General features: G+C 43.5%; 1 protein-coding gene and 1 long non-coding RNA gene across 8 annotated transcripts in view; both read right to left on the bottom strand.

Moving 5' to 3' along the window:
* CLYBL (citramalyl-CoA lyase) overlaps window positions 1–18,632 on the bottom strand; it is a 230,525-nt gene that overhangs the window by 181,875 nt on the left and 30,018 nt on the right. The gene's annotated exons all lie outside the window — the stretch shown is intronic.
* On the bottom strand, window positions 6,634–12,274 carry LOC129624714 (uncharacterized). 3 transcript variants are annotated; one of them, XR_008701112.1, is made up of 2 exons: window positions 10,454–12,274; window positions 6,634–8,846 (listed from the first exon to the last, which is right to left on the bottom strand). It is a non-coding gene; the product is annotated as an uncharacterized LOC129624714 (long non-coding RNA). The 3 variants fall into 3 exon arrangements; XR_008701114.1 differs by lacking the exon at window positions 10,454–12,274 and adding an exon at window positions 10,227–10,445; XR_008701113.1 differs by lacking the exon at window positions 10,454–12,274 and adding an exon at window positions 10,159–10,238.

Below are 18,632 nucleotides of genomic sequence, written 5' to 3'. Positions count from 1 at the left end.
TCAGGGTGGCGCGAATTCCATCAAACGGCTGAATGGTGCATGATCTGGGAATCCCATCTGTTTTATCTAACATGAATCAGTCCAATGGTTTGGCCATTTTGATGTTAGAGTTGTTTAAAGAAAACCCCAGACATATAATAATAATCAATAGTTTTTCCCCCTCTAAACTTCTAGAAGCAAATTACATGCTTGGTTATCACAATTAATATAAGAAATAAAGCTTAATTTGATTCTAAGAACAGCCCTGGTTTTTTTTGTCCATAAAATGATTATTTCCCCAATTTTTTTTTTTTTAATCTTTGGGACCATATGTGGAGACTTTTCTTAGGGTTAACATATGAAGTTTTTAAAAAGTTTAATTTTTTTCACGGAAAACTATATTAATAAGATTTAGGATCTTACCGAATAGCAAATTTTGAGGTCTTCTTTCTCATTTTAATTCTTCCTTCTCTGCTCCCCTCAAAGAAAATATTTTTAATGAAAATAACCTGAAAGTACTATAACGAAAAAGTAGTCAAGAATATCACTTAGACAATTTTTTCTTAAGAAATATGTATTTCTTTTTTTAACAAGTAACGTCTTTGCCTAGTTTTTATAAATTGCTTTTAACCTTGCACTTCGGATTGCTTGCCTGTCTTGCTGTGCTATAACAGTTCTTAGAAACACTAATCAGATTTTCCTGCCCAATAACATAGTTCTGTTTCTGAACAGTAGCAATAAACGTCTCAAAACAAATATTCTGAATACCTAGTCTTTAACAAGCAGGGGAAAATATCGAGAGTAAATATATTTTGTCTGTTTTGAGATCTCATAAGAAAGAAATTACAGTCAACTACAAATCAGACTATCCTTTAATGGGAAAACACTATTCTGCTATGATATTGTGATTATAATTTTTATCTTTAAAAATATGAGGGATACTTTGACTATTTTTTATATTTTAGTATTGTGCTATAATATAGCATGCTATGATATAGATGTGAAACACATGAAAACAAAGCAATCATCCAACAAAAATTCAGATAGCTGTGCATTCAAAGAGGCACTGCACATTATCACATGATTTTATTCCTGTTTTTGTCATCTTTTGTAGCTACTATGTGAAACCAAAATAAATTCTTCAGTCCTAGATTTGTAGTTTTTAGCCATTTTACATACCAAATATATTTCCTAAAGCACAGAATCCTCTGGAAATATAATGCTGGAACTACATGGTATGTTACATGTGTGTGCATTTATTGATTCCTTGTCTATAAAACCAGGATAATAATATCTTCCGGTCAAACTCTTTCAAAAATTATGTGCAATCATATTTGTAAAAATTCTAAAGTGCTGTGCAAATGTAAGGTATCATTAGTAATCATAACAGTAATTCCATATTCTTATCAAACAAAACTACAGAAAAATAAAACATCCTTTCTCTAAATCTCCCTTATGATTAAATAAAGAAGCACATTTATATAAACTTTTTTTTTTATATAAACTCTTTCTAAAGCAGCATTTCACAACTGGCTTCAAAGTATTCAGGGAATTCCAAAGATTCAGAGAAAAAAATTTCTACAAATGACATATTTTGAAATGTAGAAGTGAACAGTCAAATTATTATAAACTTTATTTGTATCCTTTACTTTCCTAAAAGCTGCTGTGGCCAGTTCAGAATTCTAAAAAGCATATGAAAACTTCCGGCTGAGAGTACTAGTCCAGAACTCAAACAGGATTTATGTTGCTAATCATCAGTGAGCGAGAGTTATTTAGATGAAGGCAAGTGCTGGGACCACAGACCTTTTCTCCTTTTCCTTCAAATTTATAAAATCACAAAAAGAGGAGAGACTTTTTGGAGGATAAATGCTATGTACAAAGTCTTTATGGAGAAAAGCCCTGGTTATTAAAATATCATCATTTTTGCAGTTCTATTCCTCTCTGCCTCACCGGAAACAAAAGAAATGGGTCCCAGTATCAGCCCCAGGGTATTCTTCCCCTCCCTCCATTGGGGCCAAGCCTGCCGTGCTCCTGGAATAGCAGGAGCCAACCAGATCCAGCCAAACCCAGCTTTCCTGATGTTGGAACAGCTCAGGTTGTCCCCGTGAGATGCCAGCTGGCTTCTGCACAAAGGTGTCAAGCTTTGTATGTCGATAATCCCTTTGGCTTTCTCAGCGTTCCCAAGTCATGCAGACACACACTGGATACTTGAATCAGGTGGTCACAGTACTGACGTCTGGTCCCCATGACTGTGAGGTACCCACATCCCTCGGCATATCCCCAACTCCAGGGCCTGGGGCACTCACTCAGCGGGCATGCCCCAAAAGAGCTCAGCTATACTTGGCCGTGAGCTGGTCCTGCTACCCAGCTGCAGGGTGTTAGGACACACGAGGCCATGGGCTGGGGGGTGGACAACAGCAAGTGCTTCGGGTAAAAATTACAGCAGTTACAGCTGTGGGAGAACTACCACAGTGATGTTCTTCCTTGGCCAGGTGAAAGGACCTTAGTGAGGCAGTGTGCACTCAAAGATGCCCACCAGAAAATGTTATTATTGATATTTATACCAGCACATGTGGCTGGTATCACACAAAGCCCTGCCTGCTCCAGTTTCACAGACATACAACTTGTTTGCTCCAGTTCAATTGAAGGATGCCATTTCTAGGGTTTATAAAGTATAAGAAAATATTCCCCTTGGGGATCGGCTATGTAGCACAATGTGAGCTAAGAGAAGTGATAAGCTAGTACTGCCCTGTTTTCTTCTAGCATATTCCTTGACAAAATAATCATTTTGAAACCACAGGTCATTTAAATGTATCTCACTCTCCATATCTGGGTGTATCAGTGATTTTATTTAACTGTGGTTTAAAGAAAATGCTCAGTGTCCTGAATCCAGCCTGAGATGCTTTTTTTTTGTACCCACATGGACTGTCTTAGATCTCAGCACTGTATTTTGAGCGACTGAACAGTGGCCTGTTTAAAAGTAATGTAAACAAAAACCCCACATTACAAGAAAGAACAATACCAGTAAACGAATAAGTGGTTGAGTGACCTAAAAAATACTTCTCAATAAGATCTCATCCCTTACCAAAACCAGTGAAGTGTGCCATGAGATTAGGAAATATTTTATAAATGTGCTGCATTTCATAGGTTATCAAGTCAGATGGTGGCAAAAGATAAAATGGTATGACTCATTTGTCAGGTTATCCCATAAATCTGTACTTTTAAATGAGACAATTTGTTAAATTAGCAATATGAATGAAAAATCAGCCTTCTCCTAAAAAAAAAAATCTTTATTTTCTATTCATTATGATCACTGCCTAATATTTTAAACACTTAGAAAGTATAAATCTATTTTTCAAAGAATAATTTCAACAAAATAGGATGAATGGCCTAACATCAGTAGCTAATGATTCTCGATGAAAGCAGCTATGGGCAAGAGACCCTGGAAGAGATTTAGAATGCACTTTGGCTCAAGATAATTGATGAAACTCTATTCCCCTATAAGAAAAACTGTTAGTAGTTGGATCAGACTTTTAAAAATGATGTTGAGTGCTAACATCTAGTCCAATTATTAAACACACACACACACACACACACACACACACAACACAATTAAACCTGTGCGAAGTATTTTAAATAATCCCAAACATCCAAAACTTCTGTGGCTTTGGTAAAAGGATCGTAAAGTACGCGACAACCAGAGCAAACCTCTTTAAAGCGACAAAATAGCAAGGAAAGGTCAGGGAGCCAAGCAGGTCAACAAAGTCCTTCTTCCCCGTTTGGGGTCATTCTTCCCTCCAGCACTGATTGGTCTCCCCGTAAATTCCACATTAGCTCCTCCCTTCAACGGTAGCAGGAACACTTGAACTGCCTTCTCTCTCCACAAAAGTTTAGTTTGCTGATTGGGCGTGAAACAAAGGGAAGACAGCAGGGGTACAGTTTATAAGGGGGCAGGCGAGGTTGACAGGCTATTGTGCTCTGGAGGCATCCACAAGCTGTTAATTCTATTTTAACATCGTTAATAAGACTGTTAACACATCAGACTTTGTTTAGAGACCTTGAAAACATCAACAAACTATTAAATGAACCACCTGAAATAAAATAGTATCTACTTCGGAAGTATCAAAATCATATTTTCTTAAAAAGGAAAAACCAAAAACCCTTGAGATGAAAAGACTAAAGAAGGGAAACAGGAAATTTATTTCTGTAAAATGTGTGTAAAGACCCTGCATTCTTAGGTTTAATACTCTTGAAACATTCTTTTTTATTTTGGTATCATCTTCCATCTATGGATTTTGCAAATAAAGAAGTTAGATCAAAACACAACCATTTCCTTGTCCTTATGCAAAAAGGGATTTAAAATACTGGTGTAACTAAATATTTTAAATGAATAGTCTTTCAGATTAACAGCAGTTAACTTTGCAATAGAATAGAAAAGTGTTTTGATCTCATTCTTTAAAAAATTAGGAAAACACCTCATTATATTTATAAGGGCAATTTTTGTGTAATTTCATGTTCAACTAAAAAACTGTTGAGTCATTTCAGTAAGAGTGAAAAGCTCCAATTCATGACTTAAGGAAAATAACATTCTCTAAAAACTATTTTAATTTTTTCTCTTTTTCTTCACTTATCTTAATTTTAGGAATTAAGACTGTTCAAAGTGAAAAGTACTATGCTTAAAATCAAGGAGACTAAATAAGCAGTAATCTATATTCAAAAATAAATGTGAAGAAAATATTTTCATTAGAATTTGTTGGTTTAAATTTATTTTTAGGGTCAAACTTTTTTCAATTAAAATAGCATATTTCTTATAGAATAGTCTAACCACTAAAATTACTATAACTGACATTTAACTATCTTTTCATTCAAAGCAAAACAGTGCCAAATATATAGGAAATAATGTGATTCTTAAAACAATTTTTAGGCACTGTATATATCTGAAATCTAGTGACAGAAAAAAATTTATATATGGCAAAACCAATACAATATTGTAAAGTTAAAAAAAAATTTAAAGCATTCTGGATGTGACAAAGTATTGATTTTTCCAACACTCTGTAGTACAAAATATGTAGAATTTTAAATATCCGTGCCTGTGATTTAAAAGAACCATTATTTCATACCCTTGCCAGCATGGGAGAGAAAAATCAAAAAGCATGAGAAATTATGGTAGTGTCACATTATGGAGAAGCGATAGACAGTTTTTGGAAGAGAGCAGAGAATCCTCGGGAATATTTAAGTATTTTGATTCCTTTAAGCACTGCTGTTTGTTTGTGGGCTTGGGTAGGGGAAGCCAGTGGAGGAAAACAGGGAGAGAAAATTCACAAAACAAGGACATCAATACGAGAACACAGACGTGCAAACTTCTGGGCAAATGCTGAGGCAACTCCAAATGCACCTTCGTACGTAGGAGAGAGTGCTCTCAACAGGTCAAGGGACCCGTGTGCAGAGGCTGCTGTGTGCAAGGCGTGGCGACTTCGGGTAGCACAGTCTGGGAAAGCATCGGTCACCACACGTTCTGAAAAGTGGAAATCAAGGCCGCAGTCCTGAATGATGACCGGCGGAGGGATCACATTTGGCTGCCACTGTTCAACCGCCTTGCCCATATAAAACGCCCGCTTCTTCCTCCAGCTTCCTGCAATCTTTCATGTTTCAGACACACATATTTCCACCCAAGTGTTTCAGTTGCCATAACAACTTCATAAATTTGTTCTCAGATGTCCCTTTTAATCACATCATTTACAAAAAGCTGGATGGGTCAGGACACTGCCTCAATTTATTCCGTTCACACCTGGCTCCTGAGAAGTCTTGTTACTTGTTCCTTTTCTCTAAGAAGCTCAAACACCTGAAAATAATGTCACTATTCCGCTCCCAGGCAGAATTTTTTGGTTTTTTTAAATCAGTTTGTGTGTGGCTTTATCAAGCTTTTAAAACCCAGGCAACATAACTCCCAGGAACCTTCCTCTGCCTCGTGGAAGTACTGGACCGTGCTGCCCGCGCAGTGGTATACGCACAGAAAGGCTGCTTGATTTCCAGATATCAATTATTTATGCCACTAATAGGTTTTTGATAGAATCCTAGCCATTTTAATCGGCTTATGGTGACTATTACTACCTGGTACCTTTAAAATATTATCTACCTTAGGATGGGAAAATACAACTATGCTAATTTATAACAGTTCCAATGGCAGGCATTCATTTTTAAAATACTTGGGGATATTTTCGGGTTTTGTTCCAATAAAGAATAAGGCATAATATCTCTGGCACCATTAAATGAATGACTTTTGCCAACACCAACAACCAAACAATGGACGACAAGATGCCACCAACAAACAGAGAGTTGGGGCCGGGGTGAGCGGGTGTGTGCATACGTGTGGTGTCAAAAAATTCGGCTGGGCTTTTTGCATATGCAGAGAAACCGAAGGCACTTCTGAAATGCAGCGAAGAACACAAAAGGCCCTGAAGTGGTGTTGAGGGCCACAGTTTGCTATTAGACACCGCAGATGGAAACGTGAAAGTCCACTCGCGTTAACTTTAGAATGTGCAAGCGTAAAGTAAAATCGAGAGTAAGAGAGAAGTTAGGGCTATTTGTCGGTTCTAGAGTTTTAGTTTTACTTGCACTCTTGGTTGGTTAGAACAGAAATACAGAAATTTAAACTTAGAGGAATGAGCTGGAGGGGGAAAATACTGTTTATAACCCCATCTGTCGAAAATTAAAACGCAGGGTGTACGGTATGCAACTCAGGACCAACAAAAACAAGTAAATATTGGTTATATTTAGGAAAGAGCATAAGAACAGATGTTATATAAAAAGTTAGACCTTTTACTTCAAAAAATACTACACATGACAAGTTCTTTGCCACTAGAAAAAAAAAACCCTCTTTTAATTATGTAACGAGTGAGAAGGTAGGATTCTTTACCTTTGAATACTAAATGAGGAAACAGCAGCATCAAAGGCAGGCTTGATCTGTTCTGCCTGAAAATTTAATAGGCTTGGCAAGACCTGTAGGAGAGCCTCTCCAGTCGCAAAAAAGAGGCTCTAGTGACACCAACAGTCCTGGGAGCAAAATGCAGCTGTGAAGGAGGGGCTGGGGCTGGGGGAGGACTTTTTTTGTTCATTTGGGGGCTTTGGGTTTGTTTGTTTTTTCTTTGCTCAGAACGGCAAAGCCTCCCGCCATAAGCCTAAGCAGGCTCTGCCGGGTGCTCCCACCCCTTCAGCCGGCTTCTGCCCGCTCTGCCCGCTTCTCTGCGCGGCCACCGCCCCGCTGCCAGTCGGAGGGGGAAGCCTGCAGCTACAAGAGGGCCTGGTTGGGAGACCCGGCCACCCCAGGCCCGCGGTTTCAAAGGGCAGAGAGTTGAAAGGAGGGGAGGACCGCTAGAGGGGCCGGGATGCCGAGGGAAGACATCAATTCAGCATTCCTCAGTGGCTTCAGATCTTCACCCTTGTTTTCTTTTCCCCTCTTCCCTCCTGGAAGGGTGAGGCGGGAACCAGCACTTCAAAGGGAAAACTTTCCCGGGGCTTGCGTGGAAGGATGTTCGCTCTTGCTCTTCCCACCGGTGTGATTAACACCAGAGGTTGTTATTATTTTTGACAAAAAAATGATCTCGCTTAAAGAAGACCACCTTTCATCTCCTGAGCCGCTTGTTGATGAAGCTGTTGGTGTTAAGACAGGGTGGGGAGGGTGACAGCCCAAGAAGCCGGGCCCCTTTCAGAAAAATGGAAGGGACACTTCTGCAGGGCAGGGGCAGGCAGCGGCCTTCTGCTGGCCCGGCCAACTCTCATCCTCGTCTTTTGTCCTCCACCCCTCTGCACCCCACTCCTGTGGCAGGGCCGACGGGGGCCAGAGCTTCAACGGAAAGGGGAGGGACGGAAAAAGATTGCCAATTCAATAGTAGGAAACCAACCGTATGGGGCAGGATAAGGCGGGCGCACAGGCTTGGGCTCCGCGTCTGGGGCTGAGAGGAAACATGGAGGCTCAAGGCAAGTGCCTCCTAATGAAACAAATTTGGCTTAGTTACTGGGAAACGCTGATAAAGAAACTAGCTGAAGACTACTATTTAAAGATGAAGGAAAGCAGAGCTGCTTAAAGCACTCCATAACAAATCTTAATTGCTCAAAACAAAGCAGTTGAGTTTCAAGAGCGCTTAAGAGGCCTTTCAGCTGTAACTTGCAGCACAAAGCCCATGCAATATTATCTTAAAAAAAAAAAAAAAAGATTTTCAGGATCAAGGATGGAACCTTTTTTGAAGGGTTTAATTTTTTTCTATCCCGCCACCCTCCCGCAATTAAGTTAAGATTTAGATAACAGTTACTACAATTTAACTACAAGTCTTTTACTGCCTTTTTAAAAGCAAATCTAAGGGAATGAGACCCACATGCCTTCATTTCAAAAAGGCTCAAAATGTGAATTTAAAAGAATAAAACATTCCTGAACAATTATAAAGTCAAGACGGATTTTGGAAAGAACTATCAAAAAACAATATTTGTATAGAATTTGAGCATTAGCGGCTAGCCTGACACAGCAAAACCATTGTATTTTCCACTAGTTTTGTTTTGCTATATACAGCTGTGTTTTCACAGATGCAAAGCCATGTGTCTCCACCAAAAGGCCTAGCCTTCCCTTCAGATGTGAATGCAGATCAAAGGTTCAAACGCAGAAATACAAGATCCTTTCCCCTTTGGAACATGTTTTTATTTTTCTGCAGTGGCTGCAAACCAGAATTTCCATCTGTTGTCCTTCTGCAGTGTAGAGGTGAACCTTAACAGTGGGGCTCAGAGCCCTGTTATCTCAGCTAAGAAGTGCACGGAGGTAGCACGTCTGCATGGACGCTCCAAACGCTCCCCAAGACGTCCACGCAGCTGAAACAGAACTGAGCCCAGGCAGGGGCAGAATCCGTTTTAGTTGATAGGTTAGACATTAATTTTCTTATTTCTTTAAATATCAGAACAGATTACAGAATTTTTTAAGATTGGGTTTTGCAACATGCACTTTGATAAAGATAACAATATCAACTGTGATATTGTTGATATTCTGTCAACCCCACTATCCCCAGATAGTTTACATTTGAATCTCAGCTTATGGAAAATTCTCCAGCAATAAAAAATAATTTCATAAAATTAAGTGACTTTAAAAATTTCATTATAAAAAAATAATAATAATAAAAAAATAAAATTTCATTATAAGTCACTACCATGTAATTTTTAATGGAAATATTTTAAACATTTCTTGTTCCTATTATCTTTTTTAAAATAACTCTTTCCCCCTCAATTTCCATTCTTTTTAGTGAACAGACCCTCAGGATGACTGAGGAGAAACGAGTTTCCCTCTGTTAACTGCTCTAAAAATGGATTTACTGCCATGTAAACATGTGCTTAAGAGAACAGTAAAAATACAGCACTATGGCTAAAAATGCGGGAGGCTTTGAACATATTTTTGGCAGGTTTTTAGAAAAACCGACAGGCGCATCTACCTATCTGTAGAAGACCAAGAGAGGCTAGAGGGGTGAATGGGTGGATGGTTGGGTGGAGATGGCAGATACAAAGCTTTGGCTAGTCCCTAGAGAGATTTTACAAAAGCCCAAAGTGGAAACATGGCAAGGACCAGTCCTAATGCCAATGTGTGAGTGCCATCTAGTGGTCAGCCCAGAACTGCACCCTGGTCTACCTACACCTACAAACGCTCCGTCCTATGGCTCCCTACCCCTTATTTCCTTGCTCCACTGTGGCTCATTCCAGCACTCCCAACCCTCCTGTCCAACAACTGTAGCTTTTCTGCCCTAATATAAATAACAACAACAAAAACCCAAAAGTTTCTGAACAAAACAAGTTTAAAAAGGACGATCCCAAAGGTTGGGTTGGGTCTGCCAGAAGCAAACTATGTAGTCACAGGTGTCCCCACTCCAAGGAGGAGGGGGAGCCACGTGAGAAACTTTAAAGAGGCTGTTTCGACAATAAGCAATTGTCGCCGCTGCACCTGACGCGCTAAGTTGCTTCAGTCATGTTCGCCTCTTTGCGACTCAATGGACTAGAGCCCACCAGGTTCTTCTGTCTGTGGAATTATCCAGGCAACAATTTCCAGAATTGTTGAGTGTGTTGCCATGCCCTTCTCTAGGGAAATCTTCCCCACCCAGGGATCGAACCCATGTCTCTTATGTCCCCAGCATCAGCAGGCAGGTTCTTTACCCCGAGTGCCACCTGAGAAGCCCTGAAGGGCCAGACTAAGTAAACAGCCCGGCTGTCTACACACGCACACTCTCTGGTTTCAGTCCATCAGTCTCTCTTGGAGGGGGGTGTGGGGAACAGCTTTATGACTGGACAACAATACTCCTCCATTGCTTCCTGAGAGGTAGAGAAAGCGAGGTAGTCAGTTACAGCTGAGAAGTCCTTCTTTCGGCTCTCACTTCCCAGCTCAAGTGACTCAGAATGGTGAAGATGCTCCACCAGCCCACCACCAGCGGACCCAGGAGATAAGAACTACCTTCATCATCCCCTCCTGCTCTGAGAACCACTGGGCAAATCTGAAATGAGGAAGCTTGTCTCATGAATAATGAGAAACAACAGTGCCGATATTAACCCTCCAGCAGGACCGGCAGGAGTGAGGAGAGGCCCAGAGCCCACTCTCCTGGCCCAGTCGCTAGAGGGCGCTGTTCTGGCTTCATTCTGTGAGTCACGCCCCCAAAGAGCACAGCTATCCTGACTGTGTGTGTGTGTGTGTGTGTGTGTGTGTGTGTGTGTGTGTGTGTGTGTGTGTGTGTGTGTGTGTGTGTGTGTGTGTGTGTGTGTGTGTGTGTGTGTGTGTGTGTGTGTGTGTGTGTGTGTGTGTGTGTGTGTTTGCTCAGTTGTGTCCAGCTCTTTGTGACCCCCCACCTCCGGACTGTAGCCCACCAGATTCCTCTGTCCATGGGATTATCCCGGCAAGAATACTAGAGGGGTTACCATTTCCTACTCCAGGGGATCTTCCTGACATAAGGATTGAACCCTCATCTCTTGTGTCTCCTGCACTGGCAGGCAGATTCTTGACCAGTGCGCCACCTGGGAAACCCAGAAACAAGACGCAATACTGCATACTTGCCATACCCCCTTCCCAGCTTTACTGAGATATAATTGACGTATAATACTGTGCATGTTTAAAGTGTACAGTGCAGTGATTTGATTTACATATATATGGCAGAATGATCACCATGATAAGGTTAGTTAACCTATCACTTCACATAATTACTATTTGTGTATGTGTGGTAAGAACATTTAAGATCTACTTAGGCCCGGCAAGGAGGAGGGTTCTCGAGACAGATCAGCCAATACACAGAAAGAATGGGCTTTGGAGTGAGTCTGTGCAGGTGTCTGATTCTGCCAAGCATTGGTGTGTGATCCCAGCAAGACACAACTCTCTGGGTCTTGTGTCCATCCAGTATGAAAGAGGGATCACAACACCTGTCTTGCATCAGACTTAAATGAGACGATGAGTTCATGAAGCTCAGAGCCAGCCTAGGAGTGGGACTCAGGGCACATTCAGTGACTGACAGAAAGGAGGGAGGGGATCACCAAGGGATGACAGTGGTGTGCATCACCATGAGTGTGTGTCTGTGTGTGTGCACGTGTGCACGTGTGTGTGTTCAGTCATGTCCACCTCTTTGTGACCCTATGGACCGCTTAGCCCACCAGACTCCTCTGTCCATGTCCATGGGATTCTCCAGGCAACAATACTTGAGTGGGTTGCCATTGCCTCCTCCAGGGGATCTTCCCAACCCAGGGACTGAATCTGTGACTCTTGCATCTCCTGCACTGGCAGGCGGGTTCTTGTCCTGGGAAAGTCCCCTTGGGTGCTATACTGAGAGGACCCAAAGCACTGTCCACGTTCCCCCTGCCCATGCGAAGCAGGCCAGCTGAGCACAGCTGAATGCTTAAGAACACATTAAGGTTCTGAAGTTTCTTAACCTCAATGAACATGTTCCCCAATCTATAAATCGGGGCTGGTGACAGCATCAAGCTTACAGGACTGTTCCGAGGCATGAAAGTGTAATAGGTAAAGCACCGAGTACAAGTCTGGCACGTATGTGGCAGTGTGAGGTTGGAGATATCAGCCATTGGGTTTAATCCGGTAGGATTCATGTCAGTACTTTTATTTCTCATTGTTGTTAATAAGACCAGCTTCCTGCATTTCAGTTTTGCCTGTTGAACATTGACAGTGAGGACCCGAGACATTTTCCTTTTATTAAAACACTACTTAATTTCTGGGCATTCCTTGGTGGTTCAAACCTAGGACACCACACTTCCACTGCACAGGTTCAACCCCTTAGTTCTTATGGGAACAAAGATCCCATAAGCTGTGTGGGACGGACCAAAAAAAAAAAAAAAAAAAAAGGCGGGGGGGGGACAAACTATTTAGTTTAAAAGCTGTGACTTGGGACTTCCCTAGAGGTCCAGAGGTTAAACATCCTCCTTGCAGTGGAGCAGGTTGCAGGTTTGATCCCTGGTGGGGGAATTAACATCCCACGTGCCGTCGAACAACTAAGCCCACGCACCACAACTGCTGACTGAGCCCTCACACCCTGGAGCCCGTGAGCCACAACCAGAGCCTGTGTGCCATTAACAAAAGATCCCACATGATGCAGTGGAGATCCTGTATGCCACAACTAAGACTCGACACAGCCAAATAAACAGATAAGTAGTTTTTAAAAAATAAAAGCTGTAACCATCTCAGAACCTACTGTATAGCACGTGGAACTCTGTTGAATATTATGTGGCAGCCTAGATGAGAGGGGAGTTTGGGGGAGAGTGGACACATGTATATGTACCGCTGAGTTCCTTTGATGTTCACTTGAAACTACCACATTGTTAATCGGCTCTACCCCAATCCAAAATAAAAGTTTCTTTTTTTAAAAAAAAAAAAAGCTATGACTTGTCTCAGTGTGGTTCACACCTGGCTTTGAGGCTGGAGTCTCTGTGCTCCACGCGCTTGTACCCACTGCTCTGTGACTGCTTTGAAGGCCTTGCTAATGAGCAAGACTGTGGTGACTCGGAAGCAGCATAATGTAAACGGGTGGAGAAGACTCTGGGCCAGAAGACGTGGGTTGGCCCGGCCCACCCTGCCACACGCAGGGTTGAGAGTGAGGGTGCACATCCCAGCCAGCCCTTCCTCCTCACGCCCCTGGCTCAGTCCTGCATGTGCGTGGACACGCCGGTGTGCGTGCCCAAGTTCCACGCCTCACTCCCCAGGCCTGCCCCACCCTTCAGTTACCCCTCTGGTCTGGGGTGCCAGTGCTACTGCTGACACTGTCAGTACACGAAGATGGACCATCTATCGATGCCCAGCTGACGATGACATTTCCCAGTCCCTCCTGTGTCTGGATATATTCTGGGACGATGTTCTGGTTGATGGGGTCTGGCCAGAGTGAGCAGAAACATGGAGCCCCCTAAAAGGAAGGAGTGTGTCCTCCATTTCCGGTGTGATGAGCCGGGCCTGAGCAGCTGTCTTGGGTAAGACGTGTGCCGTGTGCTGAGGATACAAGAGCCACGGGATAAAAGGAACCTGGGTCCTCACTGAGCCTCTGTGTGAGTCCTCCTCCACCTACTCCCAGTTTAAGTGACAGAGAAAATATCTTTGATAAAGGCACCCTTTTTTGTGGCCTTTTTAAATCACAACACCCAAGCCTATATCCTGACTGAAACTCTATAGTTACTGGATGCGTCTGAATGAAATGGGCACTGAGCCCATTGTGTCTGGCATGTGATCACTTGACTCAATCTAATTCTGAGCAGAAGGGACAAGTAAACCAAAGCTATTCTGTTGATCCCCTTGGACACTGGATCATTGTGGGATTCCAAAGTAAACGAGGTTAACAAAAACTAGCCAGGAGGGACTTCCCTGGTGGTTCAATGGTTAAGACTGCACCTCTACTTCAGTGGGGTGCTGGTTCAATCCCTGGTCAGGGAACTAAGATCCCACCAGTGTGCAGAATGGCCAAAACCAACACAAAACTAGAAAACAAATGGAAAGCCAAGGAAAGGAGAAAATAATCCTAGCAGCTTCATGTGTGGTATTTTTGAATTTTCAAATAGATGTAGGTGATTGAGAAGATACTTCAAAATGAAACATTATCATTTCAGTTCAGTTTAGTCGGTCAGTTGTGTCCGGCTCTTTGCGACCCCACGAACTGCAGCATTCCAGGCCTCCCTGTCCATCACCATCTCCCAGAGTTCACTCAGACTCATGTCCATCGAGGCAGTGATGCCATCCAGCCATCTCATCCTCTGTCATCCCCTTCTCCTCCTGCCCCCAATCCCTCCCAGCATCAGAGTCTTTTCCAATGAGTCAGCTCTTCACATGAGGTGGCCAAAGTACTGGAGTTTCATCTTCAGCATCAGTCCTTCCAAAGAACACCCAGGACTGATCTCCTTTAAAATGGACTGGTTGGATCTCCTTGCAGTCCAAGGGACTCTCAAGAGTCTTCTCCAACACCACAGTTCAAAAGCATCAATTCTTCGGCGCTCAGCTTTCTTCACAGTCCAACTCTCACATCCATACATGACCACTGGAAAAACCATAGCCTTGACTAGACGGACCTTTGCTGGCAAAGTAACGTCTCTGCTTTTCAATATGCTATCTAGGTTGGTCGTAACTTTCCTTCCAAGGAGTAAGCATCTCTTAATTTCATGGCTGCAGTCACCATCTACAGTGATTTTGGAGCCCCAAAAAATAAAGCCTGACACTGTTTCCACTGTTTCCCCATCTATTTCCCATAAGTGATGGGACCAGATGCCATGATCTTCGTTTTCTGAATGTTGACCTTTAAGCCAACTTTTTCACTCTCCTCTTTCACTTTCATCAGGAGGCTTTTTAGTTCCTCTTCACTTTCTGCCATAAGGGTGGTGTCATCTGCATATCTGAGGTTATTGATATTTCTCCCGGCAATCTTGATTCCGGCTTGTGTTTCTTCCAGTCCAGTGTTTCTCATGATGTACTCTGCATATAAGTTAAATAAGCAGGGTGACAATATACAGCCTTGACGTACTCCTTTTCCTATTTGGAACCAGTCTGTTGTTCCATGTACAGTTCTAGCTGTTGCTTCCTGACCTGCATACAGGTTTCTCAAGAGGCAGGTCATTTTAATTGGTTATAATATTGGCAAATGAACACCATTACCCTTGGATGAGTAAATGAGACACAGACATGTGCAAAGGAGTGCAAAGGAGTTAACAGTGAGTGACTTAAAGTCAAGATTCCAAGCTTTCTAGGTGCTCCCCCTCATAGATGATTTTACTTTTCATCTATTTTTGTCCCTAGATTATCAGCCTCAAGAGAGGGACTCCTCAGTGTCCCGATACTGAATCCCGCTCTTTTAAAAACAGCACATATCACAATGCTTGCATTCAGAAACACCTGCAGGTGCTCCTAGTTGCCTACAAAGCAACGTCTGAAATCCTTAGCCTAGGGACTTCCCTGGATGTCCAACGGTTAAGACTCTGTGCTTCCACTGAACGAGGCACAGGTTTAATCCCTGATTGGGGAACTAAGATCCCATGTGCTCTGACCATAGATAGATAGATGATAGATTGCTGTTGCTGCTAAGTTGTGTCCAACTCTCTGCAACCCATAGACTGCAGCCTGCCAGACTCCCCTGTCCTTCACCATCTCCCGGAGTTTGCTCAAATTCACGTCCATTGAATCGGTGATGCTGTCTAACCATCTCACCCTCTGTCACCCTCTTCTTTTGCCTTCAATCTTTCAAGATCGATAGATAAAATCGTAGGCCTAGCGGTCTAGGCTCCCCAAACTTTACCCAAACATGACTTTCTGATCTCATCTCCTAATCTTCTCCAGCACAGGGCACACCCTCATGCCCCCGTGACTGTGCTCACAGAATTCCACCTCCCAGGTTTACCCGCCTTCTTCATGTGCGTTCAAAGCCCACTTATCCTGGAAATGTTACTCTGTCACCACCTGCTCATCATCTTTTAGGTTGTGTCTCCCCCAGCTCGTGACTGCAGCTACTCCCACCTTTCTCTCAGGCACCCCAGGTGGCCGCCTCAGTCCTTCCCACTTGGTTGAGAGGTAGCCATTGTTTCAAGTGATAGCTTTACAAGGAGAAATAAACTTCAGGGGCATCTTCACCTGCAGGGCCCAACCAAGAACCCCACTGTCTCCACACAGAGGGAGAGAGGACGTGACCCCGTTGAGCAGTCTCCCATGCACCTTGCCCACCCTGCTTCCTCCACCCTGCACCCCCAGTTTCTATTTTTGCCAAAGTGATGCTGGCTGGCAGGGGCTGCGTTAGCAACCCCTCCCAGGGTATAATGCATTTCAAAGGAACTTCCCTCTGGGGAGAAGAAAGGCTTGCTCAGACTCCCTAGAAAGTCACACAGGACGGCCAGTCTGGGTGCTCAAATGCTAGAAGTGGAAGTGAGTTCCATGTGAACACTTAGTGCTTACTGACTGCCCCAGATCCACTCCACCTCTTGAGAATCTGCCTCATCCTACTCACAGCTTAAGTGTTAGTCGCTCAGTCGTGTCTGACTCTCTGTGGCCCCATGGACTGTAGCCCGCCAGGCTCCTCTGTCCATGGGATCCTCCAGGCAAGAATACTGGACTGGGTTGCCATTCCCTTCTCCTTCAGGAGATTTTCCCAACCCAGGGATCAAACCCGGGTCTCCTGCGTTGCAGGCAGATTCTTTACCATCTGAGCTACCACCAGGGAAGCCCCATAGCTTCGTCGGCTAGAATCATCATCAAGGTGCCCGGCTCTCTCAGAGCCAAGTGGTGGACACGGTTAGACCAGTCAGACACTCCCGTCCTGGACCCCGCCTCTTGTGCTGGCAGTGCATCCACCCTGGTGGCTGAGCTGGGAAAGATGGAGGCATGGTGCTGACGCCAAGATGACTAAGCCGCCTTCCCCGATTTTGTGAGCGTCCCCACACTCTTCCGATAAGTCCCCGTTTCTCCTGAGAGCCAGATTCAATCTGTTGCTTAACCAAGAACTCTTTTTATTTCTTTTTTTTTCTGGCCACACCTCCCTCAAGGCATGCGGGATCTCAGTTCCCCGACCAGGGGTTGTACTCATGCCCTCTACAGTGGAAGCACGGGGTCTTAACCACGGGGCCACCAGGGAAGTCCAAGAATCTTTTTTTTTTTTTTTTTAAACTAAATTTTACTGGAGTATAGTTGATTTACAAGGCTGTGTCATTTCTGCTGTACACCAAAGTGAACCGTTATTCATATACATATATCCACTTTTTTGGATTCTTTTCTCATATAGGTCAATACAGAGTATTGAGTCGAGTTCCCTGGGCTACACAGTAGGCTCTTATTATCTATTTTATATATAGTAGCGTGTACATGTCAATCCCAATCTTCCAATTTATTCTCCCTCACTTCCCCCTTGGTAGCCATAAGTTTTTAACCAAGAATCTTACCTGATAGAAAGTCAAAACCCAGAATTTCATTTCATTCAAAAAGTATTTTTTCAGGTCTTGCCATGCACTCAGCACCGAGACCACTGCCTTTTGAAAGCAGGTAAAGGACTCTCTCTCCCTCCGGAGGTTTAATTTGATATGGGGGACAGGAGAGGGTGCACAGAACACAGTCACATGCAAGCAAAGCCACAGGGGTGCAGGGGAAGGGCGTGAGCCAGCCAGGGTGGGCATGGGGGATCAGTAAGACTTCGCAGGAGCAAGGTGATACTTGCTCTGCAGGATTTCACCAGGTGGAAAATGGGGAGAAGGGCCCTGCAGGCAGAAGAAACAGCCTGAGCGCGGCAGAAATGGGGCTGCCTCATTGCAGTAAGAATTTTAACGTGACTAGAGGATCTGGTACAGGGGTGGGAAGGAGGTAATTCTGGAAAGGAGATTTGGGGTCAGGGTGTAAAGGACACAGTGTGGCCACATAAGGTCTTCAGTCTTCAGTGTTGGGAGCTACTGAACTTGTAGAGAGTGGAGCAATGAGCTCTGAACTCAGAAAGCTCCTTTTGGAAGATGGACAGGAGGGAGGAGGGGCCAGCCAGAGGGCAACAGCAAGGGGCCAAGACAGCCGCGAGGAAGAGACGGCAGAAGCCATGGCCGAGATATAAAAAATCAAAGGGGTTGGCTGGAGTCAAGGGTAATTCCAAAGGCATCAGCCACAAAGCAAGGAAACGCGGCTTCAAAGCCAAGGCCTTGAGGGGTGGAACGGCCAGGATGGCGCCTCCCCACTTACCTTACTCCTCAGAAGGGCACCTTTACCTGTGGCCAAACCAAGATTCAACCTCACCCCTAAGTAGGAACTTAGGGATACAGGTTCTGACTCCCAGGCAGACAGAAATGGTAAAAGTGGACCAACACTCTGTTCTCTGTTACTTCCCCTCTTCAAAAATTTTTCATGAAGACTTGAGAACATTTAACATATAAATCCTTCATCATGGTTTCAAAATCTCCCCCACCCCTTAGCTCCTTTAATAACACATAAGATTTGCCAAAGAAACGATGACATTGTAAAGGTACATCTCACTGAAATCTACTTAATTGTTATATTTGTTTAGCTTTTTTGACACAATTTTTAAGAGTGTTTATATTCTTCACAGAACTGCATTTGGACTATCATGAAAAATGGGTGCCAATTAGAAGTATTTTGGCTAAAACCAGTCCCTGCACATCACTGTCTTATGCTAGAAGTGAGTGGCATGAAC

The sequence above is a fragment of the Bubalus kerabau genome, chromosome 12 (assembly GCF_029407905.1).
Source record: "Bubalus kerabau isolate K-KA32 ecotype Philippines breed swamp buffalo chromosome 12, PCC_UOA_SB_1v2, whole genome shotgun sequence".
Classification (NCBI taxonomy): domain Eukaryota; kingdom Metazoa; phylum Chordata; class Mammalia; order Artiodactyla; family Bovidae; genus Bubalus; species Bubalus kerabau.
This window is presented reverse-complemented; position numbering and strand designations above follow the sequence as displayed.